Below are 26,507 nucleotides of genomic sequence, written 5' to 3'. Positions count from 1 at the left end.
GTTTGCGCCTTTTCTTTATGAACCATGCAGCTGAACCTTTCTCTTGCCAAAGCATCCAGTACCTGGAAAGACAGCCTGGCCAGGCAAGAGCCTGGAAATCCTCAGGCCACACAAAAACCTCTGAAGTTTGCTCAGTCTGGCCCTACGTATTACAGCACAAGACTCAGGCAGAGACCCCACAGGCAGGCACCGCAGGGAGACTCTTGTTAGCAATGTCCATAATGCTGTAGTGTACTACAGCCACATGTTGATGCTTCATACTAAGGGACCTGAAACAGCCATTCAAGATTACTGAAAAAGGCTGAAAAGAGAAAGAAGAACATGAGGGACCCATTTACTGGAAGCAGGATAAGCAAAGTGCTCTGCTAGGTTCTTGACTTCAAGGAACAAGTGGTGGAAGAGCTGCGCACACACACCTCAATAGCAAGGACTGCTTGCTTCCTTTGAAGAAGAAAGAAAGTGCACAGAAGAAATCCAGACCACCAAAGGGAACAGTGCCCTCAAGAGAGGGATAACAGTGCTGCTTGTAGACCTTTCTATTTCCCAGGTGCCAACTGAAAGGCTCCAGAATTGAGCTAGGAAACAAGTCATTACCAGTCCAGGTAGGATACTTGTTCTGTAAGCCTTCCTAATCTCCATTCACCTATCCTTTCTGGATGCATGAACCAAGTTCAAGGCACTTTGATAACAAGGGTGTCTTGAAGAAGCGATGTTAATATAGAGAAAAACTTGTGATTATGTGTAAACACATTATTCTTGGTTATAAAAAAATAGCAGCATAGACAAGTACTGTTAATAGATTTGGCATGGAGAAGACAAATATATTTGTCAAGAAGCTGTTGTAGAACTCACACCAATATGACAACATTACTGTAAATGCTGCATAGCAGTTGGAGAAAAGGCCAATTCCAAGTTCATCTAGGATTATCAGAATTTTTAATCTGCACGAAGGCAGACTTACTTAATTGAAAATACTTGCAAGAGTGGAAAAAAACTGCTTTCAAGAAAAACGCAGACAATGGTGAGTTTTCTGACAATCATTTATCCCCTTGAGCATAAATTAACTATGATATAAGACCTTTTGGAATAAGACATGCCTGCAAAACATTCATTAGTAGATTATTAGGCTGATCAAACAGAAACACTGTGGATATGTTTGTGCATTTTCATTCATTAGTCTTGAGCACATCAGTTTATCCTGGTAGTGCTGAAATCAGTAGGAGGTTTAACATTGACTTTATAGGATTTCCTCAGGCTAAGACCTTATGAACTTAGACCTGGCACGAGGCTCTAAGTAACTCTGAAAGCACAGTAACACCTTCATTGAAAGATGTTTTTTAATTCAGTTAGATGAGAATGCAATGCTGCTCTGTTTCTGGCAACAAAAGCATCATTACAATGCATTAAGAAAGGAAGCTGGCCAAAAGCGTGGTGTTTTGAGATCTGAGGATGATGGAAGAAAGAGTTATTCTAAAATAGTAGAATAAAATCAGGTCAAGATTCTGCAAGAGATCAGTCAGATACTTAAAAGCAGAGCTCAAGTGTAAACCTAGACCAGTCATTAAGCAAAGAAGAATGGGTGAGTTGGTCATTTTGGGGGTCAGGGTGGGGTGGGTTTCCCATATTGTAAATATGGTAGTAGAAAGATTAGAGAGGCATTATGTCACAAAATATGAGCTGTCCTACCTTGCTGTCTCCACACCATATAAAAGGTGTTGTGAGGGACAATGCTGAAAGGTGCTGAAGATCATCATGATTTCCTAAAAAGGTTACCTAGCACTAAGGGCAGTTCATCACCCTATAGGATTTAAAGCCCTATGAGACAAAACTTTATAATAAAGACACTACAGTTTACTGAAATAGGACTATATATTATAATTCTTGTGAGGGTTTGTCCTGCCTACTCTTGCCCCCATTTCTGGCTTTGTACACCTTTGTGCATCACTGGGGTGACCAAAAAACATGCAAGAGTTCTTTTTGTCCTTCTGCTTTTCAAAATTTCCTTATGGAAGACCTACTTGAAGTTCATTTCCCCACTTTTCCTCCACATCCAAAACTTTAAGGTAAGAGCAGCACATTAAAAGTCCAGGAGGCAAATTTCTGAGTGTTAAAAACAAGCATCTTGGAAAACAAGAAGACAAACATAACCACAATATTAGTGGCACCTGCTTTAGTACTAATATGTGCAAGTTCAGTTATGTGAACATATTCTGGAAACAACAAAAAGGATTAGATATTCAAACGATAACTAAGAAAATTCCTGGTCACCCAAGAGAGCACAAATTAAAAAATGCAAATGGCACAGGATTCCATAGTCAAATACTGTCTACCATAAGAGATTGGAAAAGCAGAAGAAATTCCCAAATTAATACAATCCTTCATATTCTAAGATGTAGCATTCACAGAACTGGCAGGAAATGAAATTACTCAAAAACAGCACGCACCTGCAGTAACTCTTCACTCTGAATACATGGAGATGCTTAACTAAGCAGCAGAAAAGACTCCTCTCCAGAACTTATGATGATGACCCAATGTGCTGATTTTGCAGTGGATTCCCAAAACTTGTAGTTTCAGATTCCCCAAGTTTATCTGACATGTAAAACCTGGTGCATGAACCCAGCCAAGGCAGAACTCACGCTTCTGGCATGGGGTCACAGGCAAGGCAAGGCAAAAGCAAGGCAGCTGTATGGGCTCAGCCTCCCTACATGAGGGAGGCTGGGGGTGAAAGTAAGCGGCAGGAGAGGGATAGGACCTCTTATCCTGTGGGAGAGTTTTACCTAGGGGTGGAGACAGTCACATAGTCTGACACCCAGCTGCTGGCAACTACTGTCAATGCTAACTCTAAGCCTATTGCTGGTGACAGCTGAACAACTTGACACAGCAACGTCCTACACAACAAATGCTAACACTGAGTCAGAGCATCAGTTTGAAAACTAATCCACAGCATTATCTACCACATTTCTGCACTAGCCCTGCTGCTAACCTTACATCCTTCTTGCTGCTATTAACCAGTGTTAACAAGAAGTTAACAGCTTCAGATCTACATCCTTTGTAGCCTTTTCACACTAGCTTGCTGGCCTATCTATTATCCAACAAGACAACTAAGTCTACTATGTTTTTTTTTTCTTAAACTACAAGCAAAAAGGTTCAGGTTACTATCAGAAGATCACTAACATAAGTAGGTGAAGCTTTCATCATAGGAAGACTTTAAAAACACATCAATGCCTGGTTAAAGCTTTCCCCAGCACAAATCCTTGCAGCTGGATCTGCATCTCAGGTAGCCCCTAATCACATTGACAAGGAGCACAGCAAGGACCACAGTTCAGTCCCTGAGTGTAGTGGTTTAACCCCACCCAGCAACTAAGCACCACACAGCTGCTCATTGACTGCCCCCCCGCAGCAGGATGGGGGGAAGAGAATTGGAAGGCTAAAAATGAGAAAACCTGTGAGTTAAGAACAGTTTAATAATTGAAATAAAATAAAATAGTAATAACAATAATGTAATGAAAAGGCAAATAAAAGAGAGAGAAATAAAATCCAAGACAGACAAGTGATGCAAATGAAAATGATTGCTCACCACCAACTGACTGATGCCCAGCCAGTCCCTGAGCAGCAGCCCCGCCGCCAACCTTCCCCCTAGTTTTATTGCCGAGCATGACATCATATGGTCTGGAATATCCCTTTGGTCAGTTGGGGTCAGCTGTCCCGGCTGCGTCCCCTCCCAACAACTTGTGCCCCCCCAGCCTCCTCGCTGGTGGGGTGTGGTGAGAAGCAGAAAAGGCCTTCAAGCTGTGCAAGCACTGCTCAGCAGTAACGAAAACATCCCTGTGTTATCAACACTGTTTTCAGCACAAATCCAAAACATAGCCCTACCAGCTACTGTGAATAAAATTAACCTACCCCAGCCAAAACCAGCACACTGAGCTCCCCTCAGGAGTCTCTTAGCGGCCCCATTGGTTTCCCTTGGACCATTTTCCAAAGTACCATATACAGTCATATCCACCCACATTTGCAGTTTGGTTCAGTGAGCTTCTGCTCCTAGAAGTCCTGCTTTTGACGTTCACAGCCTCTACACAATTAGACAAATATTGGCCGAGAAAAATTAGGAAGAGATTATTTTTTTCCTTGGAGCAAGGAGATAAACTACAGAAGTTCTCTGGGTTTTCCCAGCCCTATTTCTCTATTATTCCACATTTGAGAGACCAGGAAAGGAAAGTTAGGACTCAGCTCCCTGGCACTTCTCCCCAACCACTGGTAATCAGTCCTGGAAGGAAGCAACCAGTCAGCCAACAGAACATCGCCTTTCACAAGGCAGGTCTAAGCTAAGAAATGGATTGATATTTTAGCACTAGTGTCAGTGATGGTCAACTAGTACATATTTAACTTGGGCAAAATGACTTTTAAAACTATTAGTCAAAACATTTTCCAGCACAAATTGCTCCTATGCTTTGACTGAAGCCTAATACACATACATTATGTTACTGTATGTGGCACCTTACTCTGGGACAGCTTTATTTTGGACTGAATCTGCATCCGAGCGTTTCACAGCCATCAGAATACATGTGGCTGCACCCACTTCTATTTGTCTGACAGCTGCCCAGGAGGCACAGACAAGGCAGCATGTTGTGCTTTAAAGATTTCTTACCCCTTACCAACCTAGGCACCATAAAATATTTATAGACTATTTTGGGTGGCATTTCATTGCAAATTCCATATGTTTAGCTGAACTATTCAATGCTCAGAATGACAATAAATAGAAGATTACATTTGAATGCACCACATAGCAAGTATTTTTCCCTTTAGCTGCTATAGCCCATTATCTCCTAAAATAAACACACAGCCTGCTTGCTCCATCAGCTGAGTTCTGCAGTATTAGACACCTCTGTGCAGCGTAAGGATGTACGTGGCTCAAACATCTGCTCCAGGGTACAGTTTCATCTCCACTCACAGATATTTGCACACACACTTCCCTGTGCACCAAGGGAATAGAGCCTGAAGGGTGTGAGTTCTTTAATATGGTGTAAAATGGAAAAGGGAAAGCAGCAAGGCAGCTACAGATCCTTTCCCCAAGTAAACTGTATGGCTTTGCTCTTAGCTATAGGCATAACCACATGATGATGTGGCACTTAAAATAAAAAAGAAAATTCCTACTAATATACGAGGGAGCAAAATAAGAACAGTGTTTGATCTCCAGAATAATTTAATGCATACTGAAGGGAAACAGCCACCATTATGGAAAATCCCTTTAAATAATTTGTAATCATATGCCATCACAAATTAACAAGGAGACTGAAATAAGATATGTAAGCTCAGGACATGCAGTAACTCATCTCTGTTGCACCATCATACATTTGTCCTTGAGTATATGGTCTAGCAAGGTGGGATAGCAATGTTGTATATAAGGTTAGCTTTGCAGGTAAAGACAGACAGCGCAGACTGAGATGCAGTAGAACAGAAGAAAGTGCCAGCTAACTGAATGGGTTTAAGTCTCTCTTACCTTACTTGCAGAAGAAACTGTGTCTACCACATTAAGCTACTACTATGGATAACCAAGCTAGAGGAAAAGATGATCTTTTAGAGGCTACAATATTTAGGATCCTAAAGCAGCTCATTGGATCAGCTACCTAGTGATAAAGTAGTTTGGATAATCTCAGCTACATCCAACAATGAACCCTGGCCAAATGTCAGAGCTTTTAGTCTGCTTTGACTAAAGCTGGCCAGGCACCAGCCTTGTACAACAGGTCCAGCACAAACAGGGCTTCTTCACGCAGTCCTCCAGACATCTCTCCCTGTTTTTATTTTGTGCTACTTGACTGGAAATTTTGCAATCTATGCAAGTTTAAAGGGGTTTTTTTGCCTAGGCTTTAAACATTAAATTGATCTCTCGGGATCTATTTTATATCACTTCATACGTCCTTCTTTTGTCCACTACACTCACAGCTCATAAAGTCTACTAATGTCTACTTTAAGTACAAAAGAACTGCACGGTTTTCTTCTCATTTCCCTTCCTGCCTGATTAGAGCTGAAGGACAGCACCTTTTGCATTAAATCCTGACCAGGCCCATTAACATTAGGGAACCTTTCCCATTAAAAAGGCAATATATTGATATGTGAACACTCCACTCCCAAAAGCTTTTTTTCACCCCTTCATTAACATTTTTCACTGCTGAACCATCAGATCCTCCCAAAGTGTGTCTTTATTGTCCCTTTTCCTCTGTATACCACTAATGACGCAACAAAAGGAGAGAAGGCAATTGCGGATAAATCAGTCAAACTTCCCATCGGGTTTCCCTTCTGTGCTCCTGCCATCTGTGCTAGTTGCCACGGTACTACATGTTTCAAGACAATACCACATGGGTCACACACCATGCTCCAGCCACTTGCGTCTGCTGTTGTGATTGTCACAGTCCAGTACTTCTGCTGTCTGCCTTCACGTGTACATCTGTGGGGACAGCTTCCAGTCACCTAAACTGGGGGGGACACAGCTGAGCTCCCAGCACTACAGATGCCCTTCCCCTCAAGAAAACTAGTGACCCATCCCCTGGTTCATCCTGTGTAATTTATGAATCACAGATTTCAAGACTTGAGAGGCAACACATCGTATTTGGAGTAGCCTGTTTACTCCCAAGAAATTCCCTCTGATACAAGATTATCAGATTAAACTGTCTTTTTGGCAAAGAATAATATTTTTGAAGAAATAAATAAGCAGGAAGCTTAAATCATAAGCAAGGTTAGGAATATGTGAACACTTCTTTCTACTAAATTAACACCAGCGAAAGACAGAATGAAATATTGATCTATATTTCTGAATTAGCTTTCTGAGGTTTGCAACCACCTTTTCATAGCTGTGAACATAGCGCAGCAAAAAAATTGATCATCACTCACTTTGCAAGCTGAACTGCATGGATCGTTAATGCTTGACTTGTTAATTAAATACGGTAGCAGAATCCTAGATTAGTCCTGTCTTTATAAGAACACCATTAATAAACCTGTTTTTCAATTTAGGAAACATCATCTCTGCATACAGTAGCCATTGTAATATTTCTGCCTAAGTACAATACTTAATTCATTACCTTGACAGGTCGCATCACTTAGGCCGTTCACAGGAATGTACTTCATCAGCTTGCAAATACTATCTCTATTTCCATGTAGAAGCCCTGCAAGCACAACGCCCCCTTTAAATCTCACATCAACACTTTCATAAACCAGTGGCCACAAAAAACAAACCCACAAACAAGAGAATTGGACTAGGTTTTCTAATTTATTATTTGGCACCTCACAAAATGACCATTTAGCTGAAGAATTCTCTTCCTCTTGTTTTCCATTTTTTTCAGTCTCTTGCCATGTATGCAAAATGCATTTCTACAAACGTTCAACAAGGAACCCAAACAAGTTCAGAACAGCTCTGTCCTTAATCCTTTTATATTGCATATTACAATATACACATGAGCATGTACAACATAGTGCAACAGCTGTAGGAGTCTGATTTTTGATTTACCATGTGATACACAGTAACATTGATACAATCTAGCCCTATCTTCCTTCAAGTATGGTATCCAAGGTCAACACTTGCTCTTTCAAAAGACAGACAGCAAGCGCCCTGGGAAAAATACTCAAGCCCTCAGAAAATTGGTAGCTAAAAAAGGGATTCTTTTTTGAAAGCTTCTGTGAAACATTTCATGCAATTAAATGGACTAACACTCATGTTATATATACCGGTACATATTTCATATATATATATATATACACACACACACACATATACACACACAGAAGCATCCTTCAAAATTGAAAAATATTAATTTAGGGACTGCAAGACTGAATATATGATGATTACATTACTAGCACTTTGAAATGCTGAGGTAGCAATACTGCTAAAATACATGCTGAGATTCAACCCTGCCTTCATTAGGCAGATAAAGTCATCACTGTGCAAGTGTAAGATTGTCTTTTTGGCTAGTACTTAATCAGGCTTCAAGTACATATTGCTAGTAACTGTGGATAATAAATTAATTCAAAGACTGGAGCATATATGCATATAGAAGACAAATGAATGGTTGTTAAGAGGCCTGTTCCACAGACAGGAAATCTCTTACACACTTTTACAAAGTGTATTTATTAATTCTCACAAATCCTTAATGAGAACTTCACTATTTTCTATTTTAAGTATACACAAAAGGAAATTTTAGGAAATAGTAGCTTATGAAACAAAGTGGAGACCAAATGAAGAATGCACACGGTTCTTCTTTTGTACGCTCTGTTTTTAAGGAGATGCAATTAATCCACTTTCAGTGGTTGTGTCTGTAGTGTTTGCAGTTGTTCACGTAAGTTTTTGTCAACTCTGCTAGTTTTAGTAGACGTGACACAGCACAGGGGAATGTTTTGCGTGGAGGAAAGACTGGAAGAGGGGGCAATTTGGTGATTAAAACATTAATATCCACATTCTAGAATATTAATGCCTACATGAAAAGGGATAGACTTTCCCCTCAAATGAAGAGGTTTTGCCACAGAATTTAATTCTGCAGTTCATCCTATTTTTAATGGATTTTGCTTGCTACTTTCTATCATAGAGTAGGTTATGAAACAGTTCATACAGTCCTTTTGCAAAAATTCACAGCATTTATTGTGTTATAGTGGTTGCAATTAAAAAGGCAGTATTTCCACACTGCTACAAAATAAGGTATTAAATGATAAACTACAGTCATCTGTGTTCTTAGAAAAGAACTAAGATTTTGCAGATATCTTCTTTAATGAGGGGTAAGTCTTTGCTTCTTTAGAATTACTTTAAATAAATACAGTTTTCTTTGTTAAGGAGATACTGAATAAATTATACTAGTTAATGTGCTTTTTAGATGGAATCAATTAATATCAGATACTCACAGACAACATAATAGACTAAATCAAGATCAGTACGAATAATTCTTAGCTGCAATATGTACAAAACCACATTTTGTTGTGTTGCAGGGTTGCAGAAAATTTCTCACTGATCACATAGCTGAGGTTCCCATTTACTCTGAAACCATTACAAATAATGCCTCAAAACTCGGACCACATCAAGCAAAAAGTATCCTTTTTCCAGAACAATGTTTTAATGCTGCACATCAATTTCTCACACAATTTCTATATGTAGTTCCTTCAAGGGAAAAAAGATGCATTGAACATATATGTCCATGAAGATGCAAGAGCATTCCAACTGTACTATCTTCAGTGCCAGAGACTACTGCTCCTACTTTGCCTATAGAGGTTGCAATTTGGAGGCAAGATCCAGGATTATCTCAGCTGCAAAAACAACCATTAATCAGTTTGTTTCCAATTGATATATTTTTCTCCTCAAGCACTAAACCAGTTATTTTTGTCACATGATCATTTACCCAATGTACTTAAGTTTTACTGTACTCTGTGTTCCTAAAATAATTTTATTCCTTTTTGAATGATGTCACTTATAACCACAAATTAGTACAATTAAATCTTTAAAAGGTAAGTCCAAGAGTTGAATGATTGCATACTAGCACGGCTTCAGTACTTTTAATATTAAGTCCATAAAAATGAGAAAAAGAAAAAATCTGTATTCAGTTCAGTTTATTATTTTATTAAATATTGTAGATCACGAACCATAAAATTTAATAGAGATTCCTAATCTGACAGTTCAGTTATAGATTACGGGATTTTATATTTATGATTTGGTAGTCCATATGCAAATTATTGTAGAGATTATTCTTGAAGGTTGATGTTGGCCAGCTGCCAGGCACCCACCCAGCCACTCTCTCACCCTCCCTCCTCAACAGGTCAGGGGGAGAAAATAAGACGGAAAAGGTCACGGATCCCAATAAGGACAGGGAGATCACTTACCAGTTACCAACATGGGCAAAACAAACTTGATTTAGGGAAAATTAATTTAATCCTTTGTCAGTTAGAGTAGAACGGTGAGAAACAAAGACAAAAACTAAACCACCTCCCCCCATCCCTTCTTCCCAGGCTCCATTTCACTCCCTCTGCCTCCTTCCCCTACACCTGCAGGGAGATGGGGAATAGGGGGTTGTGGAGAGTCCATGGCAGTTCCTCTGTGTAGCTTCTTCCTCCTCACGCTTTTCCCCTGCTCCAGCACAGGTCCTTCTCACAGGCTGAAGTCCTTCAGGATAAACCTGCTCCTGCATGGGCCCTCCACTGCCAACAGTTCCTTCAGGCCACATCCACCTGCTCCAGTGTGGGGTCCTCCGCGGCTGCAGTGTGGGTATCTGCTCTGGCACAGTTCTCCATGGGCTGCAGGGAAATACCTGCTCCCCTGTCATCCCTCCCACAGGCTGCAGGGGAATCTCTGCTCTGGCCCTGCGCACCTCCTCCCCCTTCTTCTTCTGACCTGGGTGTTTGCAGGATTGTTTCTCACACTTTTTTTTCCTCACTCTGCTGTGCAGCATATTGCCCTTTCTTAAATGTTTTCATAGAGGTGCCACCAGCTTGGCTGAGGGGCTCAGCTGTGGGTGCAGTGGGTCCAAGGGAGCCAGCTGGAACTGCCTTGTGTTCAGCATGGGGCAGCCCCTGGTCTCTTCCCATAGAGGCCACCCCTGCAGCTCCACCACTACCAACACCTGGATACCTACACCAAATACAATTATTTACTGACAAATAGGTTGTTTCCATATATCATACCAGAGTACTCAATTCGTCCATCTCCCAAAGCAAGAACTTAATGTCAAGCAGCTACCATTTACTAGGAAAAACAATAAACTAAAGTTCCCACTGTAACTGAGGACAGCTTTACCCTGGTGCAATACACTCCCAAACACTTCAAACAGGACAGAGCTTCACAGCTTTCATGGTGGCAGGGCCCATTCTAAGAAAACTTAACTCTACACCATGCTTAAACCAGGTGGAATTCTTACAGACAACCCATGGACTGGAATAAAGACCTTGAAGAAACATTTATATTTATTTAGAGAACAAAATGTGTACAAAGTATAAAAATAGATTAACACATTCATTGAGGAACTCTAAATTTAAGACATAAATTCATCAGGGAAACAATAAACATACTGTATAAATTAATTATTTTGTGGTTATCCTCATTAAATGCTACTTAACGAGATAATAAGCTTGAAAAGCAATGACAAATTGCTAAAGTGCATGCACAGGATTTTTTTTTTTTTTTTTTTTTTTTTTTTTTTTTTTTTTTTAAAAGCAGCATGTCTAACTGAAAGCTGCAGTTCTGGATACAAGCTAGTAACCTTTATGCAAGGTGGTCACTTTACCTTCTAGACTGCATTAACAAGTACCTTTTCCTACAGGATTTGAATTTGCCAGAAAAGTGCAAACTTTACAAAGTTCGACTGCGGAACGTACTCTTGCTAAGGTTTAAGAACCACCTGCTCCTTAAAATTAAGAAGAAAACTTCTTACTTGTATTACAGGATGTCTTTCAGCTTCTTGAGAAATATTATTCAGAAACATACATACATACATATATATGTATACACACACACACACACATAGATATACACATTAAAAATATTTTGCTCCATTTGAGAATTATACTCAGGCTTTTGTGGCCTCTCAGTGTTTGAGGATGATAAACACACAACCACACTGTCACAGTTATGAATTGGGAAGAAGCTGGGCAGCACTGGGGGAAGCTGTATCCAGCACCAATAAATACTTTAACTGTTGTGATGGGGTATGAGCACTCCAGCATTGACTGAGCTCTGTTATCAGTACGCTGTGGAAGACTGAAATGGTGGCCCCGTTTGTCACATCACAGGTATAGACTGCTTATGTTCTCATTTTCTGGAGCACAAAGGCTCAAAGTGCTGTTGGTCTATGTTGTAATTTAAACAAAACAAGAAAAGCCACATACACACATTTTTCACTTGCTTTCTTCCCATGCTGTAATGTGTAATTGAGAGAAGACAGCAAACTGCATGCCAGAGTACATTAGTCTTATTGATACTATAAATACCTTTATTTTAAAGTAAAATATAGCCTGAACACATCTTTGACTCTGATGCAGCATTGGTGCATTAACTAAGCATGGTTCAGTGAATGTATCAACACACAGTCTTCTCGCCTTCCCCGGACATATACAATTCACAGTGAAACGACCAGCGCTACCTTGATAAAATATTTAAAGAAATCTTTGACTATTACATGCTCAAACAATTCCTTAGATAACCTCAGGATATTAATCCAATTTTTGTTAACTCCTTAAAACTTACAGCAACAGAATCTAGTTCCCCTTTGTAGGGACAATAAACAGAGAAAGAAAGTAGTATTTCAAACAAAGACTGTGTCCTTTTAAGGGATTCTTATTCCTTGGATTATGTTCCTTTTACCCCAAGAACACCTAGTCCAAGGAAATTAGTTGATTAATTCCTGATTCTTTGAGAATCATGAGAAATATCTAGCAAATTTCAATACCCATTACACCAAAAAAAAATTTTTTTTTAAAAATTAAAAAAAAAAAAAAAAATCAAAGCAGTTTCCAGCATCCTCCAGCATGACCAGTCCAAACAGGTAAGATCTCAGTGTCAGTTGTCAGCATGAGAACCCTTCTGAAACAAAATCCAGAAGAAATCAGGTACCAAAGTGGCATCAGAGAATGCACTGCTGTGATAGTAGCATTAGCTGCACAAATGCAAAAAAAAAAAAGGGTACACTTCACACGATGGCATGTGTTGATAGAAAACAGCTACCAGAAATTCTTTCCTTAGAAGTAAATGACCCTGTAGCCTGCTGTTTAAGCAAACCTTGAACTCTTTTAAAACCTTGTCACTCTGTAAACAGAAACCACGTCCATCAATCACACTAAGTTTTTTGACATTTTCAATTGATTTTGGTCACTCAAGACTAATTCACAAAGGATTTGAAAGCCAGAGCACAGTTAAATGCCATCTCCATGATTGGATAAAAATGTTATTAAACAGATCAAGACATACTCATGTTACAAACAGGTCCTCAAGAGTTTTGTGTTGACTCTTAGGCAATAAGAGAGCTAATGAGAACAGCTATACTGTGCTCAGGACTGTTTAGGACACTAACAAATTTACTTTAGATGATTTGTCAACAAGTCCCTGCAGGAGGAAGCCACACTGTTTAAAGGGGTAGAGGGAAGGAGAAAGACAGGTGACAACATACTCATCCAGGGAAATCTTTGATCCCAGGCTAATTACTGGGTTAAGAGTAAAAATGGTACTATAAATAACATTTAACATGGAATAAGTTTAACCATTTATCTCAGTTAAAATTATATATTTTTAATGTATTTATAGGCACTTTAACTTTCATTCAAGTCTTCATTTTCAGTAGTCATGATAGTACTTTAAAAGAACGGTTCTGAAAAGAAATTTAAATGCAGTTTGAAACAGAAGAACCACAATCAGTCACTGCCTGTATTTTCACAAAAACAGCCAGTGAAATTGCAAAATGAAGGATGGGTGGTGTGGGCTAGGATTGGTTTTCTTTCTGTTTTTCTTTAACCTATCTTACCTTATTATCTCACTCCTGAACCATTATGTCTGTGAAAGAGAAGAGGAAATGTCATCAGCAGCCAGTGGCAGCACCAGCTGGGAGCTGGAAATGGCACTTGTAGTTTTCAGGTGGCAGACATTGGCTGAAATTTAACAAGTGCCAGTGTGAAACCATCTGCAAATACGTAGCTTTTTTTAAACTAGCAAGAGTAAATGAAGGTTTTTAAGAGGAATTTTAAGTCTGTTATATTATTATACTTATACATAAAGTATTGCAAGTTGTTCAGTCTCACTGGTTCACAGGTTAGCAGAACTCCCACCCACGTTCTGCGCTTAAACACCAAAGCAAAAGGGCATTCTGTATTGCACTTGATCCACTCCCTGCTAAAATTCCCTGATCTCTTTTCTCTCTGTTAAGTTTCTGTGAAAGGAGACATCATAGATAAAATAAGACCAAATAATAGTCATCACTTATTTAGTCTTACAAGTGGTATCCATGAATTACCAATGCCTTAGCAACAATGAATACAGCCAAAAATGCAGATACAATACAAGGATGATGTAGAAAGCAGCAGAAGTAATATTTTCTAGCCCCATCGACACGGGGCTTTGGGTCCAACCTCACATTTTATATCCAAAGCTGTATCTTTTGTGAACTAGATTTGCCTTTCCCAAGCAGCAGTCTCTGTGTGAGAACTGCATGTGTTTGAACTGAGAAGGAATTCACATATGTGCACCCAGCCCACAAGCCGGACAAAAAAAAAAAAAAAAAAAAAGGGAATGGCTTCCTCCGTAACTGAATTCAGCAAGTACGCTGCAACTGCAGCCGCAACATTGCTGTCCTTCCTTTCTGAGGAGATCAGCTAACATTTAAGCATGGATATAGGAAGACACCCAGGCCCACCCTTAGCCATTCTAAAATGCCAGCCTGTTTATCACCACAAATAACCCTTTCAGAATGTGCACAGCCAGCCTACCAGTGCCACAGTGCTCCACCACCTTACACTGACCTCTCAAATATCCCCATCCCCAGTGCAGAAGAGGACACTGCATTGAATCAAGAGCCAAGGGTAGGTGAGAAAAGGGCCCATGGTGCTTGTCTTTGGCTGCGCACTCATTTCTTTGATTTCTAGACCTGACAAACCAGTGTGAACAGCTATAGCATGCCGCTGTGGCCCATCACCCTCATCGTGTACACAAACCAGGGAGGACAATTTACCTGCCATGCAGGTCACCATATTTCATGAAAGGGCATGGCCGTGCACGACTTGACAGATCTGCAGACAACCTGAATAGAGTAATTGCCTTTGTCCCTTAAAAGTAGACCAACATTACACTTCCCTCCTGCACTCCCAGGGTGGAGTATGTTCTTTGGCCCTTCCTCTTGGATGGCTGAGAAATTTCATCCTACTCACTGGCACTGTACTGACTTCTTAAAAATCCCATGTATTTTATTTAAATTACAGTCTTAATATTTTAAAGATCTAGCTAGTCTAATGATGGCTTACTATATACAGCAGGAAAACAGAAGTGGAATGTGTTCTTGGCTAATGAAACTCCTCTGACTTAAATTATATTTCCTATCTCATTTGTCCCTGTGGACACTGCCTGATTTCCCCTTGCTCTTCTCTCATCTGATACACAGGAAGTTTTGGGGAGCAGGGACCGTCATTTATTATATGTCTGTACAAGACCTAGGCCACCAAAGCCCAAAGGCTTTGAAATGCTACTGCATTTCAACATCCCCATCAAATAATGAGGACGTTTGACTTCTCTTTCTAGCAGACACAACTTGCAGTAGCTGTATTTAATAATGAGGAGAAAGTTTGAAAGTGGTATTTTCCATTCTTGGAAAACTATATAAAGAACATAGTAAAACCACTTCACTCTGCCTTTTTGCACTGTTGGTAACTAGATTAATTATTGATCAGGTATTCGGGTCTACTGGAACATGACTTCCATCAGGCAGAGAAACACAGGTATGACTGCAGCCCACAGACTGCTTCAGCAGCAGCAGCCACCACAGCCAGTACCACGCTGCACAGTTGCTGTGGGGTCTCCTTTTGTGTGCCCAGGATTCCTCTTGCTGCGACAACTGCACAGTTACCCCAATTCAGTGCCTTTTATTAAAGCTTCATAAGGGAAATGTAACATCATCCTCAAACATCCTCTGTTCAACTAAAAGTTGAGGGAATATGACAGGGGAAGGGGAGAACAACCACCAATGCAAAAGCTACAAGTCCCATACCAAGGAATAAAATTCCACTCTTCTGGAGGAAACAGAAAAAACCCTCAGCATTCTGGAAGGCAATATTAACACAAGCATAAATTCAGAAAGCCTAGCTAGTAGACAATAGACCAATAGACCAATAGACAAAACATACAAATAAAAATTGCTCAGATTGTGAAGCTATAAAGTCTCTGTGGGTGAAAGGTACCATGAACCAGCTTGGCTTCCTCAGCCTTTACTCGCTGAGATAGGATTCCCCACCCTGATGAACAGTTTTGGTCTCAAGACACTGTCTGTCTGTTAAAGTACTCTGCAGCTCCTGTATGCTGTTTGTGCCCACATTTCCTTTCACAGGAGGAGAAAGACTATGTCTGTAAGCATAGAAAAGATGATTAAATACCAAAATCTCACCTGATACACAACTGGAGTAAAACTACTGATGCAGTCACCATCCACTTACCCGTCTGCGTAGTAAGGTACACCCACCATCAGGGCTAGGGTCTCTTCACTGACAGTGCTCGCACTAAAACCCAGCTAGATCTGACACGCAGAAGTGCTTCCAAGCTTTCTATCACAGGCATGAGGGGGCAGTTAAGAGCAGAGGACCTCCTGGGAGACTGCTAGAGAAATGTCCCAGGCAGAGGAAGCCAAACTTGGCAGGGTCTGTACCTATACTGTTTATCCAGAGCAGACCTCGAAGCAAATTAGCCAGCCAACAATGCCTTTTTTCCCGCCCTTCCCCTCTTCAGAAGGAGCTACTTCTCTGTCTCTGGTAGGGATACTGAATTAATTAGCATACATGCAGTGTGAATAATCAGGAGACTTGAACCTGGGACTAAAGCAAGAGCCAAATTATTTGACACTAAAACACATTCAGTGAGAAACAGTGAAAGGGGTCAAGGAAGTACTGGGCCACTTGACATCAAAAACGGTATCTGTGGTAGGAAGTGGAAGCAGAGCAGAGTAGCTTGCAGTGTTTTTGTATCCCTTCCTTTATATGGCTGTGTTGGCACACTGGGATGTAGACGAGCATGTCCTGCTGAGAAAGGAAGAGATGTGACAGGACTGAAGAATCATGAGCCCAGGGCATGATCCTGCATGCTGAAGTGACTCCGACTGTTTTTGCATTAAATGCACTTATCCACGCTCAGTGCCCCCCCAAGCATAGAGCAGCTCTGCCTATAGGTGAACCACTTTCTTTTACAAAGACAAACAAGCAAAAGATTAGTTTAAAAGCCTACTACAACTGTTGTGCAATAAAAACAAGTGACAAGCTTTTAGGCTTAATTGCTTCATCAGTCCAATAAGGGAATAAGGTATTCTGAGCCTGAGAGCTTGTTTGTTTCCTTTCCAGCCACATCTATTAAACTAATGAACGGACCTCTCTCTACAGACCTTAGTTATATTGTATTACTCCAGACTGGCTACAAAGCTCCCCATCTTCAAAAACATTAAAAAACTGGTGTTTAAAGAGATGCAAATGCAAATAATTTGGTTTAAAACCAAATTATTAGGTTTTAATTCTGCAAAGCATGAACTGCCTTCCAGAACTAAGGATTAGTCAAATTTATCAATCTCCGGAAAGAGCAAGCCTGCTTATTGAAATTAAGAGAACACTTGAGAGACCTTCTCTGAGAAGAAAAATTCTATGACCACCTGCTTGATGATGGGCCAGGATATTCTCTACCAGGTTCTCTGTCCAACTGAAACATACTACATAGATTACCTGGAAGGAAGCTAGAAGAACAGCTTTATCCTTATAAGGCCATGCTACACTTTAGAGCAGGCTTATGGCTGCTCCAAGTTGTACCTTACCATCTATGTTTATACAAAGCTGCCTTGGCTGCTATAAACTGCAAGAGCACACAGCCAGTATACCCTGGCTACACCCCGAGTTCTCGTCCTCACCCTTTGAAGGCCAAAGATAACTGTGGTATAAAGTGATTCAAGCATGCCTTCTCCACTAGGTAACATCTGAGCAGAATCTAATCCTACAGATGCATGTTCTAAAGCCAGCGTCATTTGGGTTGTGAGAACTGACTATAATAGGTCTTTGTAAACACTTGGCACATTATCTATCTTTACTATCATGTAAAAATAGAACAAATAGTAATATTTCCTTATAGACACTGTATACAGAACATTGTCACAGGAATAAAGCTCTCTATAAGCACTGGAAGTTAGTGGTTCCGATTTCCTTACAGGTGTATTTTCCATAAAAAGTCTTGCTCCAGTGCTAATTACAAAATTAGCAAGAAGCTTACGAATAATTAGATCGGGGTGTTAAATCACTAATGTTCCTTAAATAAAACTCCTAATTAGGACACAGTGCACGTTTATATGCTAGATCTGACTAACTGCCCAAGCTTCTCCTTTCTAGCTGACATCCAGGACACTGCCAGGGAAATGTTTAGCACCCACAGTACTCTCTTCAGGAAGAAGCCCTCATTTGACTTGTGCAGGTACAGGCAAGGACTCATATGCCCATCCACTTCAACCCCAAAGCAGACAGGCATAGTAGAGAGAGTCACAGCCATACATTCAGATACGTACCACCAGAAGGTCATTCATCTCTCTCTTTTGATTACATAGCGACCGTGGGCACTTTCTCAGATTAAGCTTCTGTAATGGGACTTAGCTGCTGACACCATAAAAATATAAAACTATCAACGCTATCTGGTCTTCCCTCCTCCTACATGGTATTTCTCAGACTCTAAGATAAATGCAGTTGGATAGATGCTTTTGTTTTATTACACCTAATAAAACAGCACCTGACACAAAGGCATCTCAACTGAGAATTAATCCACAGTAAACTACTGCAATACAAACAGCAACAGTTAGAATTCCTTTATAGCCTGCTTATCTGAGACATACTTAACTGCTTCAGAAAAAAACCCACAACTATATTTACATTCCATGCATCCTGCAGACAGTCTTTCCAAACATTTTGTATCTTATTCTAATCTCAAAACAAAATGATCCGTGATCTCAGAAAAGCAGATGCACAGATCTTTAGATATCAAAAGGAAAAAACCTTTTTTAAAAGAAAAGCTTTTCACCAGTTTATTTCAAGTCCCTGAATATTGCTTCATGTGACAAAAGAATTTCTATTTCTACGGAACATTTCACTCCCACTTTGACATCGACCATCAAAAAAACTAATTATGTCTTCTGAACCACAAGCAGTATCTCTCAGTCACCTGGATTTTACTGTCTGATGCAGTTCTGTTACATGCTTGTGCCACAACTGCAACGTACCTCAGATGCCTACAAGGAATCCTTGCATGCAGGCCTCTGGGACAGAGCTAGCTTCCAGTATTTCACTATGGACTGAAATCACATTACCAATTCCCTTCAGACAAATCTTTATGCAGCAGCCCCTCCTTGCCAGACATATTCACATGACCAACCCAGCCGTGCCATCTTAGCCATTTTCACTGAGGGAGGAAAAAAAAAAGCCTTAAGTGATTTGCAGAGTAACTTCAAATACCTTTCAGCTGCTAAAGTAATGTTGTATTTTGGAAGAATTTCTATTTTCTCTCCAGAACTTACTCCTTCTCCCACCAGCTCAGATGAGAGCAGCTTATACCTAAAAGCACCAGAAAAATTAGCTTGGTTGCTGTAGTGTCTGTATTTCTGAGTCAACACGGGTATCAGGCTTGCACTGCTGGGGATGCACGTGCTCTTCCATCTTTTTGAGGCCACTGAAGCTAAGATTTGATACCTTACCCTAGACACACATTCATACCAGAGAGAAACAAGCCATTTTCAGGGATCTGCTTGGTAGAGTACCATGGGATAAAGCCCTGGAGGGAAAAGGGGCCCAAGAAAGCTGGTTAATATTCAAGGATCACCTCCTCTAAGCTTAGGAGCGACACATCCCAACAAAGAGGAAGTCAGGCAAAAATGCCAGGAGGCCTGCGTGGGTGAACAAGGAGCTCCTGGACAAACTCAAAGACAAAAAGGAAGCCTACAGAGGGTGGAAGCAAGGACAGGTAGCCTGGGAGGAATACAGAGAAATTGTCCGAGCAGCCAGGGATCAGGTTAGGAAAGCCAAAGCCCTCAAAATTAAATCTGGCCAGGGACATCAAGGGCAACAAGAAAAGCTTTTATAGGTATGTCGGTGATAAAAGGAAGACTAGGGAAAATGTGGACCCTCTCCTGAAGGAAATGGGAGACCTGGTTACCCAGAATATAGAGAAGGCAGAGGTATTCAGCAACTTTTTTTGCTTGTCTTCACCGTCAAGCGCTCCAGCCACACCACCCAGGTCACAGAAGGCAAAGGCAGGGACTGGGAGAATGAAGAACCGCCCACTGTAGAAGGTCAGGTTCAAGATCATCTAAGGAAACTGAAGGTGCACAAGTCCATGGGACTTGATAAGATGCATCTGCGGGTCCTCAGGGAACTGGTGGATGAAGTTGCTAAGCCACTATCCATCATATTTGAGAAGTCATGGCAGTCCAGTGAAGTTCCCACTGACTGGAAAAGGGGATACATAACACCCATTTTTAAAAATGGGGCTTAAAAGGAAGACCCGGGGAACTACAGGCCATTCAGTCTCACCTCCCACCTGTGCCTGGCAAAATCATGGAGTGGATCCTCCTGGAAACTATGCTAGGGCACATGGAGAATAAGGACATGATTGGTGACAGCCAGCATGGCTTCACTAAAGGCAAATCATGCCTGACAAATCTGGCGGCCTTCTACAATGGGGTTACAGCATTGGTGGATAAGGGAAGAGCAATGGACGTCATCTACCTGGATTGCGCAAAGCATCTGACACTGTCCCACATGATATCCTTGTCTCTAAATGGGACAGACATGGATTTGATGGATGGACCACTCAGTGGATAAGGAATTGGCTGGATGGTTGCACTCCAAGAGTTGCGGTCACCAGCTCGATATCCAAGTGGAGACCAGTGACAAGTGGCATTCCTCAGGGGTCAGTATTGGGACCGCGCTGTTTAACATCTTTGTCAGTGACACGGACAGCAGGATTGAGTGCACCCTCAGTAAGTTAAGTTTGCCAACAACACCAAGCTGTGTGGTGCGGTCAACACACTGGAGGGAAGGGATGCCGTCCAGAAAGACCTTGACAGGCTTGAGAGGTGGGCCCGTGTGAACCTCATGAAGTTCAACAAGGCCAAGTGCCAGGTCCTGCACATGGGTCGGGGCAATTCCAAGCACAAATGCAGGCTGGGCAATGAGTGGACTGAGAGCAGCCCTGCAGAGAAGGACTTGGGGGGTGTTGGTTGACGAGAAGCTCAACATGACCCGGCAATGTGTGCTCGCAGTCCAGAAAGCCAACCGTACCCTGGGCTGCACCAAAAGCAGCACGGCCAGCAGGTCGAGGGCGGTGATTCTCCCCCTCTACTCTGCTCTTGTGAGACCCCACCTGCCGTACTGCGTTCAGTTCTGGGGTCCCCAACGTAAGAAGGACATGGACCTGCTCGAGCGGGTCCAGAGGAGGCCATGAAAATGATCAGAGGGCTGGAGCACCTCTCCTATGAGGACAGGCTGAGAGAGTTGGGGTTGTTCAGCCTGGAGAAGAGAAGGCTCCCGGGACACCTTATAGCAGCATTCCCGTACCTAAAGGGGGCCTACAGGAAAGATGGGAAGGGACTTCCTACCAGGGCCTGTAGTGACAGGACAAGGGGTAATGGCTTTAAACTGAAAGAGGGTAGGTTTAGATTGGACATAGGGAAGAATTTTTTTTACTGTGAGGGTGGTGAGGCAGTGGAACAGGTTGCCCAGAGAGGTTGTGGATGCCCCATCCCTGGAAGTGTTCAAGGCCAGGTTGGATGGGGCTTGGAGCAACATGGTCCAGTGGAAGATGTCCCTGCCCATGGCAGTGGGGTTGGAACTCGGTGGTCTTTAAGGTCCCTTCCAACCCAAACCACTCTATGATTCTATGATTTTTAACATTTCTGGAAATAACCAGCTACTTCTCAATGTATGATCCAAAAATCACAGTTATCTCAACCACCCTGAAGCCATTTACCTGTGAGGCCTCGTTGTTGGGACTGTTTAATTAACTTTTAGTCTACCTTTTAATGTCCCTTTTTGTTTAATACCACAGTACCTAGCCCAGCAAAAACATACATATTTGCTACCTCCATTAGGAAAAAACCTCAGTCATACTCTTCCTACAGCAGAACACAGCAAATTATTTTTTTATATTATTTTTCTCCTACTACAACTTACAATAAACTCAATTCTTTTCCAGTGGATATACCCAACCCTCTGTGTTTAAATATTCATTCATACTGGAGATAGCCAGAGATGTTCTGACTAAAAACAGGTTGGGTGTTTTGTCCGAAAGAACAAGTTTTGCTGAAACAAAAGCCTTTCTCCAAATGGTATTGCAAATCCCAGATGTGATTTTGGGAAAAACATTATGACCACAGAGCTCAGCTACATTACCCAGTAGATAAGCCCTAGCATTGCCACAATCAAGATTTGAAGCCTGGCCCTATGCTTCAGGTTGCACAACTTACTTTCATGATCCCAAATATTTTAGGGAAGAGAAAAATCTTTCCCTGACCAAACAGATGTAATGTTTTTATTAACAGTTCCAGGAATTAGGCAGAATGATATTTTAAAGTGAAACGTTTAGAAAGAAGGAATAAAGCCCAAAATCCATAATCCAACCTTCCTCTTCTGCACGTGTAATAAGACAGGCCAGGAATAGACACACCTACAGGCATGAATCAGAACACAATATATTAACAATTACTCCACAAAAAGGCTGTGTGAATAGTCATATATACATATATATGTACACACACATTGATGTTTATTTGACAGCTGTGACATGTCTCAAAGAAGCTAAATAAATTAACAGCTAGGCTTGGCACCATATGAAACACACACCTTAGGGAAAATTAACAAATCTAAGTGCAAAGGTTAGAGTTAGCTGCTTGCCAGGAAGGTTCTTTCATCTTATTAAGCCAAAAAAATATTTGTCATCTTTTTCAGAAAGATGCAACAAACTGTATTTCACACGAACTTGGCAGAGTCTTAAACCAGCAGGTCTGGCCCACAAAATGGCAAGTACCTCCAGCAGCTGTTGTTGTTGACAACATGTGACAACATGATATTCTCAGACATCATCAACTGCATCCCCAATTATTGCTAATTTTGTGCAGGATCACAACATTTTCCCATGTTCATTAGCTACAATTATCTTAATAACAGTTAGTAGTAGAAAGATGAAGTGGAAAAAACACAGAGAATGTGCAAGTGAGGTTTGCTAGGCTATGATCAGAAAGACAGTACCAAGCTAACATGCAGGCTTAACTTGAGATAGTACTGACTGACTGTACAAAGTGGCTTTGGACCATATTGCCTGTTTGGGTTTTGTGGTTTTTTTAAGGCAGATGAGAAATTCGCTATTTTGTCACTTCTTATAGAACTGGACAAAAAAAACCCAAAAAAAACCAAAACACGTTCATGAAAATCTAGATAAAAGCATTATTCAGATTGGAAGAATATTTTCTGTTGTATCTCACAACTGCACAAAAAAACCACTGTGTGTGTACATGTATATTCAAACTCCATATTTAAGCACATCTTTTTGTGAAACAAACACACAGAAATCACTCTGAAATAACTCATTGGTTAGGACAATCAGGTGAGACAGAAGAGGCTCATGTTCAAATCCATAATTCATCTCATTAAATCGTCCCATTTATTATGGCCACTTACCTCATGATCAGTTTGTCAGAGTTTCTATGTCTAAGCTAAGAAACCATTCCACTCCAAAAGAGGAAAAAATGTGGTTGAAACTGCCTTTCTGACTGTCATTTCACAACAAAAATGTTTTAAGACAGCTTTAAACTAACTGTCTATTTTTCTTGGTATGACACCCTACATAAGCATGGTATTTTATAGATACCTTAAAGCAAGGATCTGAATTTAGCACTAAAATGTTGTTTTACAGGAGTGCATGCCAAATGCTTTTCATCTCATTACACTGGTTTGAAATAATGGTACTACTTAAAGTAACATCACACTACCATAAAATGCAAGAGCTATTTCAAAGCAGCGCAATAAACCACTGTTCCATGATGGTCAGTTGCCTCAACCAGCACTACAAATTCCAAGCAACTCAAGCTCCATTTAATTCCTACTGTACAATTAAAGAACATACTATAGCCTAGGTAGATTTATTCAAATAATTTTGTACACTTCCAGTTGGAAGTATTTTGATCTCCCAGTTTGAAGATTTTCAGCATTTATTCATCTTCCACATTAAATACATGTTCTGCATACTATACATCAAACATTATCACTAGTACTTGCAAAATTATTCCATAATCAGGAAAGATTCAGTTCATAATGAAAAAGTATTATAACAGAGACAGAATATATAAAGCCAGTTTCACTCTGGAAACTTTCAGTTCTGGTCTAACCTATGTAATATTAGACAAATGGCTTCCCCTCTGTTCCTTCCTCTTACAAATTCCTTGCTGTACCTCTGTCATCCCTTGAGGCCAAGGACTGGCTTTCTCTTTGTATGATGCGATTTACAGCTGGGATTTCTGAATACTCCTACAACACAAAATCACTGCGACGGTTCAGAGCTCTGCTCTACCTATCACCCTGATCCCAGTCCTTACTGGTACTTTTCATGGCATCTCCACTGTTCCATGACAATAGTCCAGCCAAGAAAACTCATCCCATCACTTTGAACCTACTGTACACACACATATATACACACTTTTTTTTTTTTTTTAACCCTCAGGTCACATCTCTGATGCCGGCAATGAAGTCTAAACATGTTCTACTCTCAGCAAAAGGGAATGGTTTTACACCCACAAAATCATTCCCAAAGTAAAACACCACCTAAAAAGCTACTACTTCACCACTGCCCGCTTGGTTTTGGTATAAACTACTGATAGCGAGTCTAGCCAGGGTGCTATAGGCAGAACACATGGAGAATAGAGAGCTCAACAGGAGAATACTCTCTTATAAAGATGTGGGAACAGGAGACAAGAAATCACAATCTGCCTGAGATTCTGCCCAGAAACAACCCATGGCAGGAGTCCATGGTCTGCGATCACACTCAGACCCCTGCACTGCTCCAGGGCTGACACTTCTGTTTTGCAGGGCTGACGTTCTCACTTTTCCAGTTGGAATAGCAATTTCAAGTTTATAAGTTTCCCACAGAAAGTTCATAGATTCACTGTGTGAACACCTAAATTACATCTCCCCTCTCTTTCTGAAACAAATGGAATGATTCTGGCACTCTACTCAGTATCTTCCCAGGGGGAAGGAAAAGTCATTTTTCTCCAGAGCGAGCCTCTGAGGCCAGCAGGCTCCCAAGGCCAGCAACCCCAGCCCTGTCAAGCCAGGGCTTTCAGTATCCAGCCTCAAGCATACCCACAAGCTCCCAACTGCCTATTGTGAAACCCAGGCCCAGGGACCCTCCAGCCCAGCACAGCCGGCATGGGGGACACAGGCTCAGGAGCCACCTGAGGAGGGGCTGGCAGAAACGAGCCCAGCACATAGCGCTGCTCTGAAACCCTTCTCTCACCCATTTGGTAGGCATGCTTCCACAAAACATTGGGATTTAACTGACTGACGCTACCAATGAAAGAAAATGTTTATCAGAAAATTCCCATCCAGTTGACTGTCAGCACTGATTTACACCAGTGGGGTGGCAGGCTTGCATCAGCCTCTCCGCCCAAACAGGGTACTTGGGAAGCGCAATAGCACGCCTGTAAAGGGGCTGATTTAAGGAAAAGTGCAAATCTGACAGAGCCTAGGTTAGTTTTCTCACCTCTGCACACAAGAGGAGCAGACTGAGCCGAGCACCTCAGTGACCCACTGGACCTCCCTCCCTCACTCGCTCCCTCGCCGCAGCACGGGCAGCTCCCGCCTCTCCCCGGACAGCCCTCACCAGGGCTGACACCAGGCTGCGGGGCCGCTGGCCCAGGGCACGGGCACGGACACGGACACACAGAGAAGACGACGGGGCAGGGCGGGGGGGGGAAGCAAAGCATACACAGCACACACACCCCCCACACGCCCTCCCCCCCTACACCCAGAGACCGCCAAACCCCTCTGCAAAACGTCCCTCTTCACCAGCCCGCTTCCCACGCCGGGAGACCCGCGGGGCATCCCCTCCGCGGCGAGCCCCTGCAGGGCACCCCGCCGCACCCCTCCCCGAGGGCGTCACTCACCTCGGGGGGACGCGGCCTCGGCAGCAGCAGCCTGCGGCGAGCTGCCTCTCCGCCGCTGCCGGGCAGCCGGCCGCACGGCGGGGCGAGGCCCGGCGCCGCGGCACACTTCCACTTTCTCTCGGGGGTCCTTCTTAGTGGCGCGGTGCGCCCAGCCCAGCCGAGCCGAGCCGCCTCCGCCTGCCTCCCCCGACACTCCTCCCCGCCTGCCTCCCGCAGACACCTCCCCGCGATGCGATGCCCAGCTGCCGGCCGCGCCGGGGCGGCCGGGGGGGCGGCTCCCCCTGCACCGCCCCGCCCCGGTACCTGCCGGTACCCCCGGCCGGCGGGGCGGTCCAGGGGAGGTACGTCGGCCCCGTGCCCCCCCGCCTCCCCCCGGACACGCCGCCGACCCTCTCTCGTATGCCGCTTGCTCCCTCTCCAGCACGCACCCACCGTGCTGGGGGGGGGGGGCGTCACCCGACCCCGCGGGACCCGCCGCAAAGGGCTGCTGCCTTTTCGTTTTTCGACCTTCATTGTCCGCCCCTCTCCTTCGGCGAGCTGCCCAAAGGAAGGGGTCGGGGAGGCTGCGTGGATTCGAGCAGTCTAGCTGTAGATCAGCACAACAAAGACCTACTCGACTCCCTGCTGGCGCAT

The 26,507-nt window shown here is 42.4% G+C and overlaps 1 protein-coding gene across 3 annotated transcripts in view; it reads right to left on the bottom strand.

The window, feature by feature from the left end:
* The window catches only part of MYO16 (myosin XVI), a 393,567-nt gene extending 367,474 nt beyond the window's left edge, over positions 1-26,093 (bottom strand). The window contains exon 1 of one of the 3 annotated variants that reach the window (XM_029999071.2): positions 25,875-26,093. The gene's annotated coding sequence lies outside the window, so the exon portion shown is untranslated. The other 2 variants (XM_029999067.2, XM_029999068.2) reach the window with 2 other exon arrangements.
* Positions 26,094-26,507: the final 414 nt, after the last annotated feature.

The sequence above is a fragment of the Aquila chrysaetos genome, chromosome 23 (genome assembly GCF_900496995.4).
Source record: "Aquila chrysaetos chrysaetos chromosome 23, bAquChr1.4, whole genome shotgun sequence".
In the NCBI taxonomy this organism is placed as follows: Eukaryota; Metazoa; Chordata; class Aves; order Accipitriformes; family Accipitridae; genus Aquila; species Aquila chrysaetos.
The sequence above is the reverse complement of the archived record's forward strand: the minus strand, read 5'-3'. Positions and strand labels throughout refer to the sequence as shown.